Source organism: Pinus tabuliformis, chromosome 1_2 (genome assembly GCF_031772625.1).
Source record: "Pinus tabuliformis cultivar Carrire ecotype Pingquan chromosome 1_2, CPIR1, whole genome shotgun sequence".
Lineage (NCBI taxonomy): Eukaryota > Viridiplantae > Streptophyta > Pinopsida > Pinales > Pinaceae > Pinus > Pinus tabuliformis.
This window is the reverse complement of record NC_142298.1, coordinates 864,285,523-864,292,315: the sequence shown is the minus strand read 5'-3', so window position 1 is coordinate 864,292,315 and position 6,793 is coordinate 864,285,523. Positions and strand designations below refer to the sequence as shown.

The 6,793-nt window shown below is 40.4% G+C and overlaps 1 pseudogene; it reads right to left on the bottom strand.

Moving 5' to 3' along the window:
- Positions 1–2,979: 2,979 nt before the first annotated feature.
- On the bottom strand, positions 2,980–3,914 carry LOC149208660 (cleavage stimulation factor subunit 50 pseudogene; annotated as a pseudogene).
- Between the last annotated feature and the right edge of the window lie 2,879 nt (positions 3,915–6,793).

Here is a 6,793-nt window from a genome sequence, read left to right as displayed (position 1 = left end):
CTTGATTTTAAGTGGCTATTCTTTTAAGTCAAAGGGACAATATGGAAATGAAACTGATGGTGTTTCTATGGCACAAAAGAAATTAATGAAAAACTAATTTATATGAAATGCAATTGTTTGTTCTTCAATGAAAAGCAATTTCTACTTGGATTCTAAGAAACTTCTATAAAGCAAAAACTTTTTCCTTTTCTTTTCTTATAGAAGACTTCACACTCACAAAAACTAAAAAGACTATTAATGCTTTAATAATGAAAAACTACTCTAATGCAAGGTGTACATGATAATGCAAGATTCTATATTACTCTAAAAAGAAATGAAAGCAATTGTTTATAGCTTTTAATAAGCCAACTTAAGTGTTTGAAAAGAATGCAAGTTTCAAATATGAACTTTCCTCCAAATAAGAAAGACAAATCTCGAAAAATCACAATTCACTTTCACAAAAACAAAGAAACAAAAATCAAACTTGGCAAAAGAAAGAAAAAACAATGTTTTTTAAGAACTTTTATTTTTCAAGAAGCAATGAAAACAACTTTTCAAAAGCACTCAAAATGCCACCAAAGACTCAAAGACCGAAAGCAAAGCACAAGGAAACTTTGTAAGTTACCAATTCAACAAGAATGAAAACTTGAACAATAAGGGCTTCACTTGCACTAAACGATCCAAAAGAAGTAAAGAGCTTTGAGAAACTGACCAAGAAGTCAGGAAAGAAACACTTTCAAATTCATCAAAAAGAAACTTTCAAAAAGCAAGAAAAGGTGTAAGGCCACGAAATGACAGAAAGAAAAGCAAGTAGACCAATAATCAAGCTTGACACAAAGATTGAAAATAATCTGTTGTTCTGGAAGACCAGAACAATCAAGAACTTCAATAAGAAGTCTTATGTGTTCAAACACAAATCATAAAACTCACTCAGAAGTGAACCTAGGCCAAAAATTTTCAAAGTAGAAAAGAATTCAAAACAATAAGCTCACTGAATAATTAAATTCTAAAGACAGAAACTGACCACTCAGAAACCAAATAGACCAAGAAACAAATCTTTCTGGGCAGAAATATTTGAAAAAAGCATGCAAAAAATGGTATACGCGACTATGTTCAAGCACAGGTGCTTGTACACGTGCTTTTGACAAAAGAAACTAGCTTATACACGGTTTCACTTCACAGAAACAAGCTTGTGTATGCTACTGTAAATAGACAAAGGTGCGTATACTGAGTTTTGAAAGAAAAATAAAAAACAAGGCCTAATAAAAAAGATCAGACTTCAGGTCTGAGTTCCTGTTGTTAGCGCTTGAGATTTCACCCTAGGCTGAGGAAGGTAAACCTTCAAGGCAACATCAAACCATTTCACCTCGTAGCTAGCCCTACGGGGTATGAGAAGGCTCTCTCCGGTCTATCTCGGCAAAATCTTCAATGGCGAGATGACCCACAAGGTAACACAGCTATTAGGCTAGTAAACTGATAAAAGGGGGTTTTTAATAAAATAACGGGGTTTTTCTGGGCTGCATGAGCAAAATCACAGCTTCAAACAGAGAAATATAATGAACAACACAGGTTGACGACTGAGGCAAGGTAGGCAAGGAATTTAGCATCAAATCTAGATTTTTAAATGGGATGGCAAGACTGGTGAGGAGCTAAGGAGGGCAAACAATAACTTTGAATCCTCCTTAAACAGAAGAAAACATTGAATTGAACAAACTTAAAAGTGGAGCATGGCAGGCATGAATTCTCACTTTAACACTTCATTTGTTCAGCTAGAAATGATCGTGAAATGAAATGAAACATAACAGTTTACATGTGAGACAAAGGGAAAACTTATGCTAAATTAACATACCACATGAATCTCAGAAGTTAGAGCTGTGAAATTTTCATTAAACATCCCTGCAGAAAACTGTACATTGAAAGCTCTGTTCTAGCACTCTCAGCACTCAGAACTCTCCTCTTCTTTACAAATCAAATTTTTATAAACTATCCTAAAACAAAAACAACAGATCGACCCACAATCTGGGCGCTGTTTGAACAATTACAATAAAATTAGAAAAGAGAACAGCTTTCTATTCTAAAATAATACAATGTCCCTCTAAAAATCCTCTGATTGACTAATAAAAATATAAATGCTGGAGCGCAGATCCTCATATAATCCGGACTGAAGACATTAGTGAGAAACCGGTTGCTATTTTTAGACCCATTACTTCAGTGACAAGCTGTCCATTGCTTGTATCGATGAAATCAATTGGATGCAAGCTATGCCTTTGAAATTATCACTTATGTAACAACCAATAACTGCAAGGCACTCGGACGGATCCTTTGGATCCCATTCGGCACGAAAACAGGTCAAGTAACTATCGACGATCTCATGGCTTAGATAGCGCAAATCACCATAGATAGAATCCTATACACGTATCCGATAATCCTGGCAGATAGTTATGATTTAGAGACATTAGGTGTTTGAGTTCTGTGCCAAGTTTTGCTATGGCATTGCTGTCACTACTACAATTCCGCCCTTTAGATTATCTTGCAGCCGATCAGGACGATGTAGTCGTTCAGGATCCAATCCACAGAGTCTAAACTTTTTAGGTTTTGTTTTAAAACTTCACACTCGGCCATGTTGGATTGTAAGGAGGAGGTTCCTTCAGAAAATGAATTACAACTGCGGACTCGAATTGTAAAAGCCGGTAACTCTCACGACATCACCAAGCCTGTACCTATAGAGCCCAGCAAATGTTATCAAAACCGTTTCATATTGCTGACCAACCTTCACTTCACAGGTTCTGATACTATATAATTAACAGTAGCTACACTTTCACCTAATTTCGAGTCTCCCAGACGCAGATGAAGAGGAACGAATTCAAAATATCCATTATTGGGAACCACTGTGAAAATTTTATCTTCTGGTGAGGATGTGGGATCTATATTTCAACCTTCAGTAGACCCATATTCTGAAACCAACAATAGCAAATTAGCCCATGTTTCTCACCTCCCATTGATCTCATCCATTATTATGTACAGTAGCTAACTGTGGAAGCAGTATTCTTTTAGATTGAACCAGAAACCTGAAACTGCTAATGATCAATCACTTATGGCTCTTCACCAGATTCAACAAAATCCTCAATTAAAACACTTAAAGAGATTCCCTCCAGACGCGCACAGATCGATCCGCTCCACATGTGACAAAAGCTGCTTCAGTTGGGGAATGCTCTAACCAACGTGGTACACCACTATGATTAGAAGGCCAGCGAGCAACTATGTCACCCGTGAGAGTATCCCAGATAATCACCTCCTTGCTTGGTTCATCAATGGACAAGACAAACTGCTCTGTTTGGTTGAAGACTGCCTGGCAACGAATCTGTGTGTGTTGAGCTCCAATGATAGCGCGAGTACATTGAGCTGACACACCATCCCATATTCGCACACCCCCATCTTTGGAAGCAGTCACATACATGCTACCATTCGATGAATACCGAACCTGATTTATAGCCCCACCGGCATCTCTCTCCTGCGAGGTTGATGACAAGTAGCATTGAAAAGTATGGACATCGTATAAATGTGCAATATGATGGTCAGTCCCTGCTAAAATGAAGTCTCCAGAAGGGTGGAAAGCAACAGATCGAACATTGTGTGTATCCTGGATAACTCGATGAGCTCTCCTTGTCCCTGTCCTTGCAATATCAAAAAACTTTATGGTATGATCCTTAGCACCAGATATTAATACAGCAGACCGTGGATGGAAATCCAAATCATTGATAGGATGCATGTGATCATAAAATGTTCGGATAACAGGCCGGAGAGGTCCATCCCTTCCACTTGCATCTGGCATCGGCATTTACCTAACCTTTGCAACCTCAAACAGCTTAATTGATGTATCAGTACTCCCTGTTGCCATGAAACATTGATCTGGACTAAATCTTGCACATCTAGCAACATTCAGATAATTCCAATTTGAAGAAAGGCCAGCAGTATAGTTATTGAGTTAAAAATTTCCATGAGAACAAGTGAGCCACCTTATACTCTGAAACATGTCTAGTGTCGTGCTTTGGAAAGCTCTTGGATGTGCCCTTAGATGGTATTTTCTTGGTGGAGGACGAGTAGGATTTATTCATAGTCACTTCAAATATCCAAATAAACTGAAGATGCCCTCTTTGTTTGAGACTAATGATATTTTGAATTGTGCTTATGCAGGGATAGGAGTTTGAAATCACTGCCTTTTGAAGAGCTGGAGCATAAATTACATAATTTAAAACCACACATTAATGATTTCTTCTTCAAAACAGGGTTTTGAAGAAGAATCAATCTCTGACATGAGACGGAGTCTAACACCTGTTATTGTATAATTTCGCGAATTATCTTAAGTGTTCGCCAATTTTACCATGCAATTAAGATTATATTCAAGTAAACATATACCCTTATTTGCATTCATATAGCAGAGAGAAACATATATATTTGCGCATCAAATTAGCATTATAACATAAACCTAGATCTTAACATAACATAATCGCATGCAATCAATAGAGACAAAATACACAGTAGTTTCATAATACTTCTCTTTATTGATGATTCATATTTACAATACAGACTCTATCTACCCTGCACACACAGCTTCAGGGGTCCATGCACTTAGCTGCGGACTTTTACCCTGGGCCTCTGCGCACTCAACTGCAGAGCCTCTTCTTCCTACGCTAAGACTCTCGCTCTTAGCTTTTTACAGACTCATCAAGAACTCAAACTTACTTAGAACTCTACTTCACTACATTAGACTCTTCTAATACTCCCTTTTTATACCATCCCATGGTCCGTGGACCAAGGGAAGATCTCTAAAGCCGACACAAGCTATCTAAACTAAGGGCGGAAAACCCTTTTTCACTTTTGATATCTTCGTGCTCCGCAGCCACCAAATGCAGAGACTCTGCATTACTTTATACAAAATTCGGGCTTTCTGCCCCAAACTTAGGCTTTTAGTCCCAAAAATGACGCCAGAGGGCCCGTTCCCAGCATGCCCCCAACATAAACATGGTGACTCACCCTCAAGTCACTCGGCTGGTGTGAAGATCTTGTTGCAAAGACCTCCTAGCTCGACTTGGACGACTGAAACTTCGATGATACACTTTGCTGTGGCCTGCTTCATCTCCTTGAATAGTTGCTCTGTTGTTGACCTTTGCGTCGTCTAACTGAATCTTCTACTAAGTCTCCTACAGACTAGCCAGCTTGCCTTCAATAGTGGCCATGATCAAATAGGCATCGTCCAACCAAGGCTTTAAGCGAGCCTTCAACATTGTTTCCTTGTGCTGAGCTACATCTACCTGCTCTTTCAAAGCATTGGCCTCCTGCAGCTTTGCCAACCTTTGCATGATGGCGACAGTGTGTGCCATCACTTTAACTTCGTCGTAGCATTGTTGTAGCTCCAACACCTATGTTTCCAACCTCTCCACAGTGGGGTCTTCTTGCAGGCTAGTGACCACCTCAAGAAATTGCTTGAAAAGTGTCATGCAGTCCTTCACTGTGTTGTCCACTGCTGCTACAACATCTTTCATAGCTCACTCGCTTTGTTCTCTGATTTCTAGTGGAGTTGAAGGTTGGGCCTTCAACTGCAACTCTGCGATTTTGAGGTTCAGTTCCAATTGGACCTTTGCCAAATCAGTGCGTTCGTCGCATACACCAGTAGCGAGCTTCCGAATCCACACATCTACTGGCTTAGCCTCGGGAATTTCCAGCTCCGGGACATATCTACATGCCTCAACCATGACCTTAGCCATGCGCTAATTCTTGTCCGTAAGTTCTTTCATGAGGTCAATGGCGGAGTCTTGCTGTACATCCACCTAGGAATTGTTGACCTTCTTCTCACTGATTACCTATAACACCTGCTATTCGTGGGCCCGTAGTTTTGCGATCATGTTATGCGCGACCAAGTTAAGTCCAACTCCCTTGAGGGTGTTGACAGTGGGCCTGTAAGCTTCTATCTTTGTAGTCAGTGCTCCATCCGAAAGCACTATTGATTGGGGATCCTGTGTGCACAACATTCTTGTAGCTTTTGAGGTGTCAGGCGCTAGACTGGTTGACACCACACTAGTTTATACCTATGATGCATGGATCTGCAGTGCACACAGACCCATCTAAATAGCACCCAAAGCCTGCTGCTGCTGCTGCTTGAACTACTGCATCAGTTTTGTAATGGCATCCCTCACTGTATCACCTATTTCATTCAAGTCCCCCTCCGTTAGGGTGATTAGGTTGAGAGATGTCTTGCAAGCCTTGGAATTCTTCCACAACCCTACTTTTCTAGATATTTATAGCGCTTTATGCAAAACAGAGTCGTCTCCGGGTCCGCTCCTCCTTGCTCTGTCTCTTCGTCCTCTTCTTCTATCTCCAGGGAAGGCGACTTCTTACTCCAGTAAGATCTCCTCTCCTCTTCCTTCGCTTGCCCACCCATCTGCTTCGTGGCAACATGCTCTACCTTGGACTTATCCTCAGCTTCCTTTCTTCTCTTTGTGACCAACTGTTCCATCTTTAGCTTGGCTTCTTCATTCTTTCATTATGCGGCAAACTTGCTAGATCCCATTGTCAAGTCCGTGGAAGTGCGCCAATCTGTCGGCTAGCGGTCAAGGACCGCTGCAATCACATCATCTGTGGCCAAGTAGGCTATTCATGCCACTTCTGTTCAGGGTCCTTTTGTTCATCTATTGATACATGGTGGAAATCGGCCTTGAATTCCAGGTACTCCTGCAGCTTATCAAAATTTGTTGGTGAGAACTGTGGCTTGCGGTTGATGGCCATATGTATGCTCATCTCCATCAATATCTAGAAG